Below are 20,189 nucleotides of genomic sequence, written 5' to 3'. Positions count from 1 at the left end.
CAGACTCTTGAGATGGCCAAGCCCATTAGTTAGAATGACAAAATATGAATGGAACATCAAATTTTAAGATTTTTCATACATGATATATCTCTATATGCTTCAGTCACAAATTGTGTATATATATATATATATATATATTATGAGAACCAGAAGAATTTTACGAAGCAAGGAAACAGCAGTACAGAATAGTTACAAAACAGTGAGGCTTGCTCAAATAGAATGACATGAACAAAAGATTGGGGAGCTGAGCCTAATACAAAAGAACCAGCTAGCTTATTACAAAGGGACCAAGCTGCCAGATTGTGAACTGCTCTATTAGCATCCCTAGGTGGCCAGCAAAATTGGAGGTGTTGCTATAGCTCTGCTAGCCTAAGAGTGTAAGAGCATAGTTCTGCAATTCTCCAAGATCTTCTCTGCTCGGCTTTAGAAGGGCCTCCACGCAAATTTTAGCATCACTTTCCACTATTACATGGCTGATGTTGTAGCTTAAAACTTGCACAAATTTTGTTCATATTGTAACCACAAATAATTTGATCATACATTTAGAGTTTTAGACAGGTAGATTAATTTGTGTCAATACTAGAAATGTTGCTACAATAAAAAACAATTCATGGATGCTTGCCACTTAGTTGGCAGGCCAAAAATGGTCAAGCTTTACTCGAGGTGTGGTATAATGCATAAATAAAATACTTGCTGCAACCACACGGTTGGCAGCTTCAGTGTAGTGAACTCCATCTCAGACTATGGACCGTGATACAATTTTGCATATGCTTGAACCAGGCTGGCCGCATGTTGCTTTTACATTGTAATTATTTGGAGGCACCCCATAGCCACAACAAGCCATAAATGGATCCTTGAAACCTACAGGAATAAAATTTGCACCCACCAAAATCATAAACATTAAATATCATAAAGAAGAGCTTTTCTGTTCCACTTGCATTACAAAAAAGATTATGCTAATTACCATATTTTTTGTACTTGGCAAAGAGGTTGTACTTGATATTGTATATGTCTACATACACAATGGTTGCATCCTTAAATTCCAATCTCATTTCTTCAGACCCTGCGGAGTCCTTCATTAAAAGCTTTTGCAACATCATTATGGACACGAAGGCATCCAATCTGATCAAGATCAGTATTTTTATGAGGATGTAATGCAAGTTCTTTAGGAGCACATCCTAATGGTCCAGTATTGTGTATCCAAAATTTTCTGCCACCATATAGATATATATTCTACATTTGCAATAAAGAAGATAATGATGTTACAAGAGGGTGAATTTAATAACTTGGTATTATAAACAAAGTAAAATAATGATATGAAGATACAGACTCACTTGAATGGCTAGTTCGATTTCTGCAAGAAATGAAGGGATTTTTTCAATGACTGGTGTGCATGTTAAGTTTGATGCATACAAGGCTAGCAAGAGATCATTCTCTCCTATATCAATCATATAAAGTGCATTACGGAAACCCTCTTCATCAATTAAATTTTTTGAATCTGCATGACATATTGAACCAAGTTGAAAAAGAAAACACATTCTAGATTTCAAATCTCTTATAAATGCTAACTTGCTATTAATGGTTGAATTTGTTAGCGGGTAAATTTTTAATGTGAGTTGAAATGTACATACCAAGTGATAAGAGTTCAAGTGAGCGATTTTTGAAGTGAATGAATTGGCGTACTTGAACATCTAGTGCGAAAGGCACAAACTGTGGGAGCAAGGTTGCTCCACTTACTGCAAAGTTTACTCCACTTGTGCAATTTGGTGCCAATGAGTCCAAATATGGGCTCAAATAACTCAAGTTCAACTGTTCACCTACAGAATACCATGATATTGGCACTATTAGTGGGGGGCACAATCAACTTTAAGAATTCTAGGTAAAATTTGCTGTGGTAAATTGTGATAGATTACATACAAGGATTGCAAGACCATATGAAACTTCTATCAGAGTTTCAATTTTCTTCACTTTTTATTTGTTGTCTTTTCTTATTTTGTCTTTTAACTTTGATATTGCAGTTGTGAAGGTTCTATTAACCAAAAGCTGGCCCCTTTTATATTTTAAGGTCTAGTGTCACGTAAAAAACACCAAGCAGGGCAAGACTCTTATTTAATAATCACAGAATTTAGTCAACTTTACTCATGGAATCTTATAAAAGATGTTGAAGATAAGATGGTAGTACATTATTCCAACCAAAAGCATATAAGAATAGGAAAAATGGTAAAGATTACTAGCGAATATGCTTTACATCCTTTACAATGATGTGACAAGACTAAGAGTTTATATACATTGATATTAACATTAGGGTGAGACAAGACATTCTGATTTGTTCAGCACTTCTTCAAAAGGAGTTGTATCAAATTGGACCATATTTCAAGACATGGAGAATGACTTCGGTGGTTAATTATAGCTGGGGCTAAGAGTGCTCACTATGCTGCAGTAGTGTCATGCTAAAGCTTTTGTCAAATTTAGTTGTCGTTTGTTGGTTTCAATGAAAAATGCTAAAGCTACTACGAATATTACTACAAAAAGGCTTACAGATTGATATGACAATGAATGAAATTGGTGCCATGTTAACAATATAATTAAAAAATCTCTTAATTACCATACCTCAGCCAAATAGAAAAAAGGAAAAAACAGTGACCTACAGAACTTAAGGTGAATGGAAAATTTGAACTCACAGAAGAAATCAATCACAAGCTGGCCATCGCCTAGCCTGCCAGTGCCTCTGTGGAAAAATGTAATGCCGCGTGGAAGGCCAATTAGAAGTCCAGTGCCTTTTTAGCACCCCTCCAGTGTCTGAATTGGAATCACCAAAGTTGATTAAATGGGCCTGTGGTGGCTGCACTTTGAGTTGGTAAACATACCCAGGAAGACACATACCCATACTATAAGCAAAATGAGATGTTGGGTAAATCCTACGTAACCCATCTCTCTCTTCCTCTGCTCCTAAAACTCACTTAGCAAGATTGATTGACTTATTCCAACTTGCTAATCATACAATTATTACTATCCATTTTAAGAAGATGAGATCCACATGTGCTATGCAAAGACATTGACCCAAGTATATATTATTAAATTAATTTGCTGTCATTGACTTTCTGTCTAGTTTTCTAAATAGAAGTCATACTCTTATCCCCCATTCTCAATCCATGAACACATGTAAATTGCACATCTTGGAAGAAATCTTTTCCTGGAAAAATGCTACTTTCCATGTGTCTGAGACACGTGCATGATGCATTAGAACTAAAAGATAATATTCACACGGCAATACTTATGAGAGTGTAGGCTGTGTAGCCTTATTACAATACAGTCAAGTTTCATACACTAAGCAAGTAAATCCTGTCTTCAAGTCTAAAATTGATTAGGGATTACAGAAGTAGTAAAGATTAATTAGAGGTGTAGAGTATTCAGTAGAGAGTATTTTGGACGCGACAATTGTGTTGGCAGTTTCTGTATAGTGAATTCCATCACAGCTTATGTATTTTAATTCTTCAATGCAGACATTGGAACCAGTTTGGCCGCATGTGACATTGGGATTGTAATTGTACTGTGGCCCTCCATAGCCACAACATGCCATTAACGGATTCTCAAAGCCTACAAAATAAACCATTAATCAATACCATGACATTTGGAATTGCTATTGTATAGCAGAATTAGTTATAAGACCATACCATAATCAGCAAAATTGATCATATTTGATGGTATATATATATCCACATACACAATTGTGGCATTCTTCATTTCATATCTCAATTCTTCACAAGAAGCGTGCAATTGTTAGTTAAATGATATTGCAGCATTGTTAAGGGAATTGAGACATCCATGCTTATCAAAGTCACTATCACCTGTGGCAGTGGTTGCAAGTTGTTGAGGCAAACAACCTAGTGGCCCAGTATTGTCACTACAAAAAACGCGGGCTATAGCCGCGTTTTTTTTAGCCGCGTTTACAAAAAACGCGGCTATAGCTTACATATAGCTGCGTTTCCAAGAAACGCCGCTAAAGCCTCAAGCTATAGCCGCGTTTTCCAAAAACGCGGCCATAGCTAACCTATAGCTGCGTTTTAAAAACGCGGCTATAGATCCAGTCAAATAAATTTTTTACAGAGTGACCTATAGCTGCGTTTTTCCAAAAACGTGGCTATAGCTAACTTTAAAACGCAGCAAAAGGTTTTCTATAGCTGTGTTTTTTAGAAAAACGCGGCTATAGGTTCAAGCAAATAATTTTTAGAGGAACCTATAGCTTCGTTTTAAAAAACGCGGCTATAGGTCCAGTTGTAGTAAATTTTTAAAACGGTTGCCAATAGCCGCGTTTTTAGAAAACGCGGCTATATGTAACAGCCAAAAAAAAAAAAAAAGGGTTTTTCTGCAACTCCCCACGTGCCAACCCTTTCACACCTACATCCCCACCTACCCCACTTTCATCTTTTATTTCTTTACTCTTTCTTTCATTTTCTTTCTTCATTCTTCACTCACTCCACCGTCTTCACTCTTCAGGTTCTTCTTCTCTCTTTTTTTTTTTTTTTTTTCCTTCCTTCTTCACATTTGGGTAGCACTTTTTTTTTTCCCTTATTCTTTCTTCCTTCTTCACATCTAGGTAACTCTTTTTTTTTGTTTTTTTGTTTTTCTTTCTTTCTTTCTTTCTTTACATCTGTGTAACTCTTTTTTTTTTCTTTGATTCTTTGGAGCTACTGCTTCTTTTTTTCCTCTTTCTTTTTTTTTTTCTCCGTTATTCACTCTAGCACAACTCTTTTTTTTTCTTTGATTCTTTCCAGCTACGTACTTTTTTTTTTCTTCATCTCAAGCACACTGATTTGTCTACAGATCTAGTTTTTTTTTTTTTTTTTTTTTTTTTTCTTATTTTATGTTTAGTTATAAGAAAATGGAGGAGATGTTGAAAATTTTGATGAAGTGGATAGCCCGCATATTTTGAATTTTCTGGGTATGTTTGTATTGTGAGAATGTTGTGTTTAATTTTGAATTTTTTGAGTGTGTTTGTATTTTGAGTATGTTGTGTTTGATTTTGAATTTTCTGGGTGTGTGTTTGATTTTGAATTTTTTTTATTTGTTCAATTTTGAATTTTTTTTTTGGAATTTTGAATTTTCTGGGGAAAAAAAACCCAGAATTTTTTTCTTTTTTTTTTGTTTTTTAAAAAACCTATAGCCGCGTTTCAGACGCGGCTTAAAGCTGGTCTATAGCCGCGTTTCCAAAAACGCGGCTATAGGCCGAATCCTATAGCCGTGGTTAGAAAACGCGGCTATAGGTCAGACCTTTAGCCGCGTTTTTCAAAAACGCGGCTATAGTCTTTGAACTGCGGTCTTTAAGCCGCGTTATAAATGCGGCCATAGGAAACGCGGCTCAAAGCCTATAGCCGCGTTTTTGGGGTCTTAAGCTGCGTTTTTCAAACGCAGCTTTAGACCCATTTTTTTGTAGTGTGTGCACCCAGATATTCTTTCCACCATGTTGGTATATACTCTATATTTGCATTGAAAAGTGATAAAACAAATCAAGAATACAAGATATAATATACACAGTTTGAGAATTTGAAGCAGTGTGAAATAATTGGCATAACAAAAAAAACTGTCTTCTAATGAAATGTGGAAACTCACCCATGTATAATTTTTAAATTTTTATTATTATTTTTTTATTTCGGTGATGAAAGAAGGAATTCTTTTTATAACTTGCGTATGAAAAATAGAAGAATGAATCAGCTATATCGTTTTGTCCCATGTCAATTGAGTAAATTGCATTCTTGAATTCCTTGTCGTTGATCAAACCTATGTGACCTAGTCGAAAATTTTGCCTTAGACATTGCGTGCATGAACACCTAAAAACAATTGAGAAACACTTGTTTTGATCCTTGATAAATACATTTATTTTCAATTTTTGATTCATTACATTTATAAAGTTGCAATCAAGTCATCAGTTAATTTAAAAGGTTGCAGCTAAGTCCTTCCATTAACTTAATGAACAGGATTTGATTCAAGTATCTGAAGGAAATTAACCCGAAATTCCCAACCTGTGAGAAACAAAAATAGAGAAAACACTTGCGCATATGCCTAATGTGAGGGATTGCTCGCTTGATAACCAACTTTAATGTTGACGGTTTACTAAACAACTAGTCACTATGCCTGTGCACTGCACTGGATAGTTTATATATATATATATATATATATTGCTTGAAAGTATAATCAATCTCATGCAATTGATTTAAAAGTAATGACATCAAAATAAATGAGTAATTGTCCTAAATATTACATTTGTATATTTATAGCCTTTATGTTTAGAAATACTTTCACTTAAATTATTTAATTGGACCAAAGTGGATTGAAATATTACGTTATTGTGGCTTAACATAAGCATAACAATAATAAATCATGGTGGACTGAATAAATCAAAGTGGACCAAAATAGACCAAATGGACCGAAATGAACTGAATGACGGAAGTGTACCTAATAGGACCAAAGTGGACCGAATAGGACTGAATAAAACCAAATGGACCGAATATGACTGAATGGACTGAATAAGACCAAAGTAGACCGAATGGACTGAAGTGGACCAAGTAGGACCGAATTGGACTAAATAGGACCTAGTAAGACTAAGTGGACTGAATAAGTCCATAGTGGACCGAAGTAGAACGAATAAGACCAAAGTGGATATAATGGACCGAAGTGGACCAAATTGGACTGAGTAAGACCAAATGGACTGAATAATTCCATAGTAGACTGAATGGACTGAAGTAGACCATGTAGGACCAAATTTGACTGAGGTGGACCGAACAAGACTGAATAAGACAAAATGGACAGAATGGACCAAATAAAACCAAAGTTGACCGAATAGGAAAGTTGACCGAACAGGACCGAAGTGGATTGAATAGGACCAGATAAGACCAAAGTGGACTGAATAAGATTAGAAATTTTTTATTTTCAAATTTTATTGCATTTTTTTTACTTATGCTACTCCTTGAAACCATTAGTAATTTTCTCAAGACACATCCACATTCAAACCAACATTTCCACTATTAGAGAACCCGTTATGTGCCTAGACACGATTTTTTAAATAACTATCCCAAAAATCATCAACATAATGAGTCCGAAAGCTGCAAATGAGATTCTCATAAACAATATTTCCTTTCGAGGCTTTTCTTCACGTTCCATGGGAACAATTTTATTTATGTTGGGTGTAGATATACCAACACCAACCTTGATGGATGCTACATTTGAATCGGTCAATACTTTTCTTCCAGAGCTCAATGGAAATTAACCTTTGCTTTCGGCAAATTCCATCTTTGTACAAAGCGGCTTGGCAGTTACAGTCTTCCAAACATGCAACTTAACAATCCTCTTTCGTCAATAATTGCATAATGGAAAAGGTAGTACTATCTTCCTAGACAGTATTAGATGTTGCTTCCATGGTATATTTCATACTTCCGTTTTTGCATTGGCAACTTTCTACAGTAAAATTCCTTTCACAGCCTGAACTCCAATTCCCCCCCGACTAAAATGTGCAAATCCTGGAAGACATAAGCATTTAGCTTCTCCATCAACGTTAGTACAAAACTCATTGAGGCCACATGGGCCTATGGAGTCACACTTATTGTCGGAAGATGACCATATAATAGACCGATTCCCAAATATTCTTAACCAAAATTTTTGAGTATAGCCTGAAGATCCCATCAGCATCAATTCTCAATAGATAAGACTGTATCTTTTGTTGGATACCCCCCTTTAGTCAGATTGCTTAGGTTTGCACCAGTGGAATTGATATCCATCATCATCAAGACATAGTAACACATTATTGTCTTGTCCATCTATAATAATAGCCCAACAATGATATTCAGGCTTTCATTCTGATACTACCAATGGGCACTGCACGAGGTTTTCATATGTATTTTGCATTACTAGTTGAATATTCCTGTCAATTGGTTAGATTCTAAAACACTCGAACACAACCTTGTCCAGCTGAGAGACACTGACCCTGTAAGAATTGTATTGGTTGGGTTGTGACTCAAAACTTTGCCATATAATCTCCTTACTAGTTTTATAAAACAAACTTTCCTGAATTAAGCATTGATGCTGATGTTGCACGTTCAGATGGAGTGGCAATGTACATCTTTTTGCCTCGTGCTGATTGCATCATGAGTTTACCATCACTAGTGAAATTCAATGTAACATCACATCAGTGAGAGCCGGAGGATTGTTTTGGTTGTGAAGAATAGTCATCATACCTGAGCCTCAGCAGCGAGCCCAGTACCAGAGAGGAGCCCTGAAACAGAGGCAAGCCTAGAAATGATCAAACGCACCGTCGCATCACTGAAAATCACTCTGTTTACAGTCACACCAAAACGCATCGTTTCATTTATGTTTTCAGTTATTAGCTTTAATTCTCACACGTGTATCAGGTGATTAGTTTGTTAAGTCTGTTATAACAAACTCCACTTTTCTCGCTAAGCTCTCTCCATCTCTCTGTGGTTATATAAACAGAGTTAGTCTTAGTGATGTAATTAAGCTAGCTATTTATGCAATACAAGACTCTTTCCATTTTATGGTTTTCTTTCAAGTTGGCTGTCTTTTCAGGAATCCCAGGAAGAAAAACTCCAATAACATGATAGACCAGAGCGTGACAACCATGAAGAATTGGTGGTAGGTGTTAAATAAGAGCCTATCTTTTCAGTTCTCCTTGTTGAGCTTCAGCAGTGAAAATTGCTGAGATAAGAAGAAAAAGCAAGATATATAGTTGCCATCATTGGACAATAGCTAGCTCTATATCTTTGGCTTCCTTTTAGTCTGGTTTCAAATGGAAAATCAATAATAGTAACATTTAGGAATAAATGGCGATCTCAATTTACCTACCTTGTCCTGCACAAAGTGCCAAGTTAGTGTGTTGTGTAAAGAGAAAAAAAATTGGAACTCTTTGGAATGAAAGAGAATCATTCACTTGAGTGAATATTTTTCTGTGAATTGAAAAGTCACCGATTCTGTATGTTCAAATAATCTGCATAGTAATTGTAATAGAAGAGACAGTAATGGTCTACCTAGAAGGTCAAGAGCGCCCGAATCCACAGCGTAAAGCAAAGAGATACTAGTAGACATCATTGGGCTCAGAGTTGGAATTGCATGAAATTTGGCAGGTTGAATGGAAATGGTCTTTTAATAAGTGTCTTTGTTTTATAATGAGGTGTGCCTTAATTTTAGCAAATTCCTTTGTTTAATTTTTGAAAATAGTGATTTTGCTATTTTTAGTAATTTTTATTTTTTTAATAAATTTTTGTTTAAAAGTCAGAATAAGGTCTCACTTGTTTTGGAATGACCTTTAAGGTCAATAGTTTATGATTTTACATTTAACTCAGTAGTTGTTTTTTTTTTTTTTTTTTTTTTTTTTTTTTTTTTTTTTTGATTTCGGAATTTTACCACATGATCTCGTAATTAGTGCAAATCAAGGTTTTGAAAGTTTTCCTAGTTGTTCTAGGGTTTTATCTTTTCAATATTTATATGTTTTGTAGCATCTAGAGGCAAGACAGATTATATATATATATATATATATAAATAAGCTAAAGTATAGCATTTATTGTTGCTACGCTTTGAGCCACCTCATCTGCTACGTCAATGACCACATAATTAATCTTTTTCATATTTATTTTTTTCCGTTTAATTTCTTACAATATATATATATATATATATATTTATATTTATATATATATAAATCTATTGGCTTTACGAATTCATTTTAAAGTGGTTTTAACTTTACATATTTATCTACTTTAATTTTGATGTTATAACTAAATAATAAATCAATACAAAAGTGTTGTCTATGTATATTCCTCTTGGACGGTTTTTACTTTAAATATTATTTTTCCCCTTAATCTTCCTTTATTTTGTCTTTTCTTATTCTCATCATCTTACTATAAATTTGTCACTCTCTCATTCTGTTCATATTTTTAACATACAAAAAAAATGTTATTTCTCTCTCTCTCTCTCAATTTTTTTTTTTTTCATTTTTTGGGTTATTTTATTTTATTTTTCTTGCATCTGTACCTTAGATTGATGAATATTCGTGTTTTTTAGAACTCTAGTTTTGGTTGTTTAAAACTGAAAAATGAAATCAATGAGTAATATATATATATATATATATATTTTTAAATGAACTCTACTTTTCCTTTTTTTTGGATTATTTTATTTATTTTTCTTGCATCTCTACCTTAGATTGATGAATATATGTGTTTTTTTAGAACTCTACTTTTGGTTGTTTATAACTGAAAAATGAAATCAATGAGTAATATTTAAAAAAACAAAAAAAAATTGTCTATACAAAGGTATTCACAGGTCTTGCTTAATTATTGATGGTAGAAACTAATAACTATCCATAGGAGGGTTTCCTACTATAGGTTTGTAACCCTCATTTTCATATTATTGACTAATTCATATGTGTTCCTTAATGTAAGTATTTTTTATCATTTTATTTACTAAACTAAATACTTTTAATGAATAGTGTTTGTTGTTGATTTGATTTGGGGAAATATCATATTATTATTTGTCATATTTTGTGTTGCTGTCAGGTATTAGTTTATTTGGAAAACAACAGGATGATCCGGATAAACTAATGAAGAACAGTTAGTGTGGGAGGTCTAAGGACTGAAGAGGATTAAAACAAGAAAACATCTTGTACAATCCCTCCTGCGGAGGGATATCCGCCCCAAGGACTTCACCTACCTGAGGATGTGAGGGGAGATAGGACAAAGTTTCTTTGGAGCTTGAGGAGAAGAGGAAGGACCACATGGGGGGAAGAGACGGTGGGAGGAAGTTTCCTGGAAAGACATACTTTCCCCCTCTGCATTGAATACCCTGCAACAATCTTATTAGTTGCATTATGAGGAAATGACACATGAATAGTAACTTCACAGCTAGCAGCCCATTTTACCACCTTCAGCAAAACTTTGATGGAACAAGTGTTCTAAGAAAAGCCTTGAGGCATACAGATGGAGGGCTAGGATGCAAGGTGGAAGGATATATAAGGGAAGGAAACCTCCTAGTTAAAGGGATGAACATTTTTCTCTAAGAAATAGATTAATCGGGAAGTGAATAGTGCATTGCATAGTGTGAAACTTGTCTCAATCATATATAAGAAACTAAACCTCGGACCTGCCCGAGGAGAGCATTGTTCTCAATCATTACTTGAATTACACCTCTCTGTTACTCTGGCCTCTTCGGCCTTAGACTTGAACTTAGTTAAGAATTACAGTTGAATTGTTTTCCCACTCTCTATAGAAATTCTATTGTTTGGGCTTGGTTTAAAGGACAAGGCACCTTTGTTCTTAGTGGGCTTGGGCCATCAATTTTTGATTACTCACAATTAGTTTAGTTGAAGACAATGGTCTTTATGCAATTTCCTTTCATTGTTTGTAAATATTTTGTTTAACAAATTAATTTGTAGCAAATTGTTATGTTTTTGTTATATGATGTTCTTAGATGCTTGAGTAATTGTTTTAAGCATTTACAAATATTTTATGTTGTTCTTTATCTTCCTTATTTTATTAGTGTATTCTTTGAGATTTTTAAGGAAAAAAAATTCAAATTTGTGATTAAAATTATTTATTTATCACATGTTAGATTAGATGATAGATTAGATTATGACAACATTAACACAATACTTCTCCTTTTTTGGAAAAAAAAAAAAAAAAAAAAAACCTACTTTTTTCCCCTTTGAAATTGTATTCTTGATTTTTTTTTTTAAAAAAAAAAGGAAAAAGAGTTACAATCTTTTAATCTTCCCTTTCTTTATTTTATTATTATTTTGAATTGAACTTTTGTTGAGTTTTATTAATTTTTTTAGATCGAATTCTCAGTGTTTTTGATTTTATGGTAAAAAAAAAAAGAAGGTGGGTTTGAGAAAGTTTGTTAATTTAAAAATAAAAGAATAATTTCCAAATTTTATATATGTGGGGATCATTCGGTTGATAGGCCCATAGGATTCAGAACTGGTTGAGGATTGTTGGGCCAGTGGCCCATCCGAGGTCGTGCACCCGTCCGAGGACGCCATGCTCCTCGGCAGTATGCGTCCGAGGACGATCGCGCCCGAAGACGATCAGGACGTGATCTCACCACGATCAGATCTCAGAAGTAGGTCATCTCAAGGGATAGAGTAGCCGACTAAAGATGAAAGAGATAAGGCAAACAAATATCTGAAACTATAGCTGCCTCCGCATTAATGACCTTTCAACCAACTCTCTGGCCGCATTAATGTGGAGGTGATACCTGAGCAGTAGGGAAGCAGCCTTACAGCTGCCCGTAGGAAGTTCCAGGAGGCACCAGATGGGACAGAAAGAAATCCCCCAGACACAATCTACACGTGTTCGGTGAAGATGGATCGCGAAGGGGAGTATATAAACTAAAAGAGGAACATGAAGAAGAGGATCGAAAAGAAAAAAAAGAAGAACACACATAAAACTGAAGAGAAAGAAGGAAGAAGGAGAGAGAGAGAGAGTAACACTAGGGACTTAAGAAAAGACGTTGATTGTACCAACCAAAAAAAAAGAAGGAATACATTGTATGGGCTTGAGAGAAAATCTTGGAGGTAGATACCACAGTTAATCTAGCTCTTTACACCCACGCTCTACAAATCATATTGTCTGGGCCTTTTACGTACGAATCCAATACTGTTTAGGTTCGTCACCAAATCGTGTCCTTACAATATACTTTTTGATGATACATAAAATATTATAAATAATTTTTATAAAAAAAATTAATATTTTCACTAACTTACCTTTTGAATTTTAGAGAAAATTTGTATTATTTGATTTTGATACGACAAAAGTTATTCACTTAAGACTCTTTCTTTATTAGTAGACTAAAAAGTCATTGCATGTGTATATTCAAAGTCTCTACACTAGTCTGCCAATGAATAATCAATGTTCGATAGGACCTACGGGTTGATTTTATGGTAAAAAAAAAAAAAAAAAGTGGGTTTGAGAAAGTTTGTTAATTTAAAAATAAAAGAATAATTTTCAAATTTTATATACTTTTTGATGATACATAAAATATTATAAATAATTTTTATAAAAAAATTAATATTTTCACTAACTTACCTTTTGAATTTTAGAGAAAATTTGTATTATTTGATTTTGATACGACAAAAGTTATTCACTTAAGACTCTTTCTTTATTAGTAGACTAAAAAGTCTTTGCATGTGTATATTCAAAGTCTCTACACTAGTCTGCCAATGAATAATCAATGTTCGATAGGACCTACGGGTCAACTCTAGCAACACGGTAGATTTATAATTTCAAAGTCAGTCCTAACCACCATGCTGGCCAACTCTAGCAACACAGCTGTCATCATGTTTAAGACTACCCAAATATAATTAAGATTCAACATTGTCGGCTTGGTCGCAAGGGAGTCAATTTTGTATCGGAAGCTATATCGGTTTGACCAGTGAAATGAAATATTTTGGTATTGGTCGATACTGATATACCGTTTCGGGATTACCACTATTTTATAAAGAGTTCAAATTTAGTAATGACTGAGTGTAAAAATGATGTTAGTAAAAGTCTAAGTGTAAAGAAAACTCATTTAAATATCTTTGATCCTTAAGTTTTAGTTAAAACACTATCTTTTAAAATTCATTATACATTGATATTATTTTTAATTATTATTGTTAATAATACAAAGTTTTTTTAGATGACACATGGCAGTAGGTTTTGTTAATTATTATTACTAGTTGCTAACCCGCGCGATACTCGGGATAGTTAAATAAAAATTAAAAGTATTTATTTTACTTAAAGGTCTATAACTTGACTTATAAAAAATGTATAATTTGAAGATGAATGAAAAATAAGTAATTTTTTTATTCAATATAATGGTTTAGAATTTTTTTTTTCTTCCGTATCATTGGTTCCACATAACAAATAATGGTGTGGGCTATTCTATGGTAATGATTTCACACAATACTCAACTACAAATTAAATCTACTATCCACCACCAATCTAATCTATGTTATCTTGATAATAAATTTACAAATTGCATTCTCATATCCTCCATCATTTAGAAGGCAACTGGAGTAATGATTGTATGTAATAATTTTACAATATAAAATTATTATGATAGATGATTAAAATAATTAAAATAAGATCTAATGTTAAGGAAATTTTTGAAATAGAATTTTAAATTTCTTAAAACTTAGTTAATAGAGTTTCTATTTTATGTAAAAGTGAAGATAACCATGGGCCCAATTTTAATTTTATAGCATAGGATGTTACAATTAGCTCCATACCATGTATAATACGTTAGTCCATTATGAAAGTTCTAAATAATATCCTAATACCTATTGTAAGGACGCGTTTCGTGGCGGACCGTAACAGTGTCGGGTTCGCACGTGAAAAGGCCCCTAACAATATCATTTGTAGAGCGTGGGTTTGGAAGGCTAGGCCTTGGTTGATAGGCGGTGGGTTTTTCACGGTGTTCGTACCAGTTTAAGTTTTCCTACACCCCTGGAGTCTTTCTCCTGGAGGTGGGCTGGGAGGCTCAGGTTTCTGGCCATTTTTCCCAACCCCCCCTCTTGGCGCACCTTCCTTTTTATTATATAGTCCGTCTTGGCTGATCCTGACCCTCCACTTGTAGGTCAGGCAGGAGCTTGTTTCTGTATCCATCCCATCAGCTGTCCTGTCTAACTTTCTATTAGTTGCATGGACCGACGTTCGCACCGCCCAAACGTCTTTTCTCATTAACCAGCTCTGGGTATTGGCAGGTGCATTTACTGAAGGGGGTCGGCCGCACTTTCCCTGGTCCGAGTTCACACCCTGCTTCCCTATGGGCCTCATTCCGTTCACATCCCTTTGAGGGGGCTGTTTGGGGATTGCCTACACCAAGGTGTTGGTCTTCCTGTTGAAGCTATGGAATGCCGAGGACAGGGTAAGTTCTCAGCCGTTCCCCTTGCTACCTCGGCCACTGAGCATTTGTCTTCGGCAAGGTACCTCCTCGGCACGGGCCCTGGGCCCAGATAGAGTTTGGGCCGGACTGCAGAACTCTCGGACCCACAATAGCCCCTCAAAATCCTGCTATCCGTCCCCTCGGACGGATAGGAGGGTTTTGATGACATCATGGATCTGCCAATGCCCATCAATCCTTATCATCTAGCGATTCCCGAGGAAGAGATCCCTCCGCTGGAAGACTTGCAGGCCAGCGGTTCTTCTAGCAAGGCACCCAAAGAAGGAGAACTTCAGGACGTGACAGTGATATCCCAGCACACAGATTCTGAGGTACCTAAAGAGGTTGCTGAGCCCGTGGTTGGCATTCAGGTGCCTAATACAGAGGAACCCACCACACTTGCAGAGCCGCCACATGCCACTTCCCTTGCTGTGGTTCCCCAGGGTACCAGTGCTGCTCCTGTTCAGCCTTCCCCGGAAGGGACCATCCTTCCAGGCACCGAAGCTGAATCCGCTCCTATCTCCAAAAAATGTTACCGAAAAAAAAGCAGAGAAGTAGAAACCTTCGTTGGGCTTTTTGCATTCACTTCTATTTGAACGATTAACTTGTTCCTTTTCCTTTCACCAACTTCCTAATTTATTGACGGTTTATAAGCATTTGAACATGTATATATGAAATTTTGTTTTTCCTTGTTCCCTCGGATTACGTTGTTAACCGCCCTCGTTGATGCGCACTATTTGCCTACGAACTCTGCGCTGATTTATTTTACTATGTACAGATAGCTATGTATGTAATACAGTTATCATCATGTTCCCCGAACCCTAATTTACTTGCGCCCACAGAGGCCTTAGATTTACTCCTAACCTTCGTCTCACGAAGATATAAGCACCATTTTTGATGTTACGCATAATAGCTAAAACCTGCTTAATGCCTGGTTTCCTTCATTCAAGTAGTTGGTTTCCCCATAGGCTTGAGTCCGATGGACTATGCAATGCCTTGGTTCTGTCCAAAACCTAGTTTTCCACATCCAGGTAGTTGGTTTCCCCTGAGGCTTGGGTCCGAGGACCATGCAATGCCTTGGTTCTGTCCAAAACCTAGTTTTCATTACATCCAGGTAGTTGGTTTCCCCTGAGGCTTGGGACCATGCAATGCCTTGGTTCTGTCCAAAACCTAGTTTTCATTTCCCCCTGAGGCTTGGGTCCGAGGACCATGCAATGCCTTGGTTCTGTCCAAAAACCTAGTTTTCCACATCCAGGTAGTTGGTTTCCCCTGAGGCCCATGCAATGCCTTGGTTCTGGTTTTCATTACATCCAGGTAGTTGGTTTCCCTGAGGCTTGGGTCGAGGACCATGCAATGCCTTGGTTCTGTCCAAAACCTAGTTTTCATTACATCCAGGTAGTTGGTTTCCCCTGAGGCTTGGGTCCGAGGACCATGCAATGCCTTGGTTCTGTCCAAAACCTAGTTTTCCACATCCAGGTAGTTGGTTTCCCCTGAGGCTTGGGTCCGAGGACCATGCAATGCCTTGGTTCTGTCCAAAACCTAGTTTTCATTACATCCAGGTAGTTGGTTTCCCCTGGCTTTCCCCATGCAATGCCTTGGTTCTGTCCAAAACCTAGTTTTCATTACATCCAGGTAGTTGGTTTCCCCTGAGGCTTGGGTCCGAGGACCATGCAATGCCTTGGTTCTGTCCAAAACCTAGTTTTCTCCTTGTGCAGGATCTTGGCTTTAGGGGAGTTAGCTCCTCAGCCAAGCCCCTAGAGTTTATCCATACGGTTAACGTTGCAAGGTACCTAGTTTACTCTTTATAGGGGACCTTGGCTTTAAGGGAGTTGGCTCCTCAACCAAGCCCCTAATCAAGAAACGTAGTTCCTAACAGAACTTTATACTTAGAACTCTGTAACCAACGGCTAGACATATCGGAGAAACTCTATCGACCCACTTCCTATACCAACACACAAGCCCTCCCCACGGACGGCGCCAATTGTAAGGACGCGTTTCGTGGCGGACCGTAACAGTGTCGGGTTCGCACGTGAAAAGGCCCCTAACAATATCATTTGTAGAGCGTGGGTTTGGAAGGCTAGACCTTGGTTGATAGGCGGTGGGTTTTTCACGGTGTTCGTACCAGTTTAAGTTTTCCTACACCCCTGGAGTCTTTCTCCTGGAGGTGGGCTGGGAGGCTCAGGTTTCTGGCCATTTTTCCCAACCCCCCCTCTTGGCGCACCTTCCTTTTTATTATATAGTCCGTCTTGGCTGATCCTAACCCTCCACTTGTAGGTCAGGCAGGAGCTTGTTTCTGTATCCATCCCATCAGCTGTCCTGTCTAACTTTCTATTAGTTGCATGGACCGACGTTCGCACCGCCCAAACGTCTTTTCTCATTAACCAGCTCTGGGTATTGGCAGGTGCATTTACTGAAGGGGGTCGGCCGCACTTTCCCTGGTCCGAGTTCACACCCTGCTTCCCTATGGGCCTCATTCCGTTCACATCCCTTTGAGGGGGCTGTTTGGGGATTGCCTACACCAAGGTGTTGGTCTTCCTGTTGAAGCTATGGAATGCCGAGGACAGGGTAAGTTCTCAGCCGTTCCCCTTGCTACCTCGGCCACTGAGCATTTGTCTTCGGCAAGGTACCTCCTCGGCACGGGCCCTGGGCCCAGATAGAGTTTGGGCTGGACTGCAGAACTCTCGGACCCACACCTATCTATATGAGTTTTTTTTTAATGATGCAATAAAGGATGAAGTTTTATAGAAGTCATTTAAGATCCAACGTATCCAATAATTTGTTTTTGTTTTTTTTTTTTAAATTTAATTTCAAAAGTCTTTTAATTGTAAATTTTTTTAATCATAAAATAGACTCTATTTAAACTCTAAAGGCAAGCATTTGGAATAATCACGTCATTGATACCATATCATGATAGTTGCAAATAACAATATTATTATTCATGATTAATAGATGAACAATTAAACTGTGAAGTAACAATTTAACAATTCAAATACCAAGTTTAAATTACAACAACACATACATAGAAGACTCCAAATATTGGAACATACTTCTATTTTCATTATTCAATCAAAACAAAAGTTTCAAAGATAATTTCAATTCTATTAAAACCAATACATACATACACATGAACGTAAAGAATTCCAAAAATAAAAACAACAATCTCCAAAATCCTTTGCCTAATATAGTCACTTTTTTTCCCCAAATTGTGCTTTCTTTAGTTCTTTTTCCTTTTATGTTTCCTCAAACTTTTTCTAATTGACCAAAATATCTCTCATATATGTTAACATTAAACCTGATAAGAAAACTTTACATATCTTTTGTTTTGAAGGCGCTCTAAGAACCAAAATCAAAGCAAGAGACTGTACAGAAGAAAATACCCAAACCAAATAGCCCTCCCTCACAAATTCAAAGATTAAGGGTTGCACCTAAAACAAAGAGAAATTTACATTGTTGATCAATACATTCAAAGAGATATTTATTTGTGACTCAAACTTACAAACCAAAACCAAATACAAATTTCCATAGAGCATAAATCAAAGAGAAGACTACCAAACATATTTGCAGCACACACAAACCAAAAACAAAAGTCGTCGCACTACCAAGAGATCTCTCATCTAAGGCAAAGCCGCATTGCTTTATATATAGGGGAAATTACACTTTACTCACTTGTGATTTGCTCGAAAAACACTTTGCTTACTTGTGGTTTAAAAATTGGCATTTTACCCACTTGAGGTTAACTCCATTTGTATCCCGTTACCCACCTTTATTAAAAATATGGATAAATTTGTATTTTTGTTACCATTTTATGTCTCTTTCTTCTCAAAACATAAAAAACTAAAAAATCAAGAGAAAAGAAGATCTAAAAGCTAGGTTTTGTAAAAATTAAGACCTAACTTTTACATCTTCTTTTCATGTATCAAAACCTAGCTTTTAGAAGTATGTGTCTTTCTTTGGACCATAAACTTAATTCTTCCAAAACCCTAAATTTTCAACTTCAACTTCTCTTGAGCTCACCAAAAGCACACATAGATAGAATGTGTGTTAAATGTACCAATTTTTCGTCGAAATTGGTTTTGGTGCAACAGGAAGGCCAGGATCCATCATTGTAGTCAGGCCGAAGTCCATCTATCATAGAAAATTTTATAATAAGAGATTTATGTAAAAGAATCAAAATTAATCTGCGATTGATTTATGCTGATATCAAAATATGTATGTATACACGCGGATTTTGAATTCAGTGGGAGCGTTAGAGCTGAAACAGTAGAAATAGAAATACAAGATGATATATCACTGTAAATAATATATTTTTCATTATTCGAATTCAAATTAAAAATTGAAAAGAGAGAAAGAGAAAATTAATTAATACTGGCGGCAGCAGGTGTTGAAGGAATAGCGATGACCTAGTTGTTCCCCTTTTATATATATATATATATACACACACACACACACACTTAAGAGTGAGTCCTAACAGGAGTCTCTCTCTTTTTCTTAATCCTAAATTTGTATTTTATTTTATGTGAGTCTTTTTTACTAAACAAAAATAATTTTATTTAAATAATGCTGATGTGGAAAATTGTGGGAGCTTCAAAAGCTTTGGTTTTATATATGATGATGCCAAAAAAATCACCAGTATGCCACACAGTCCTCACACACTCGAAATAGCACCTGCACAACAAAAAGAGAAGACCTAACAGAGAGCACCGATGTGGTGCTGGCCAAATACCCTTCAAAGGTCAAGTTAGAACTATTCTCACAATTCTAGAGTGCTAGAGAGGGTAAATTATGCGTACTTTGGTCTGTGAGGGTACTTGGGCTTTTATAGTAGTAGAGGGTTGACATCTTTTCCTTGGACTAGAAGTCTTTTCCTTATAGGAGTCTTCTTGGGCGTATTTCGCGGAATCCTTTCCATATAGGAATCCCTTTGGGTATCACTAAACGTGGAGAGCAAGACATTTCCTTATATACGCAATCGTGGATGGCAAGCAATCCTTTACTAAGGTCGTTAGCTTACCCTACACCTTCAGCCTTAACCCCGTCAGCTTTATGATGCCGTCAGCCCTTGGGTATGCCTTGCGGGTGCCTCTTCCTAAATATCCCTTTCGTCGATACCTGTAAATGAAGGCTGACGGGTTTAATTGTATCCGTCCGCTTGTACCTTATTGTGAGTAATCTCTATTTTTATCCACATCAATATATATTATTATTATTATTATTATTATTATAATAATAATAATAATAATAATAATAATAATAATAATAATAATAATAAT

At 36.1% G+C, this 20,189-nt stretch overlaps 2 pseudogenes; both read right to left on the bottom strand.

Moving 5' to 3' along the window:
• Positions 1-433: 433 nt before the first annotated feature.
• LOC115970884 lies at positions 434-2,931 on the bottom strand (annotated as a pseudogene).
• Positions 2,932-3,364: 433 nt separating this feature from the next.
• Positions 3,365-20,189, bottom strand: part of LOC115970567 — a 36,699-nt pseudogene continuing 19,874 nt past the window's right edge.

Source organism: Quercus lobata, chromosome 12 (assembly GCF_001633185.2).
Source record: "Quercus lobata isolate SW786 chromosome 12, ValleyOak3.0 Primary Assembly, whole genome shotgun sequence".
NCBI lineage: Eukaryota > Viridiplantae > Streptophyta > Magnoliopsida > Fagales > Fagaceae > Quercus > Quercus lobata.
This window is presented reverse-complemented; position numbering and strand designations above follow the sequence as displayed.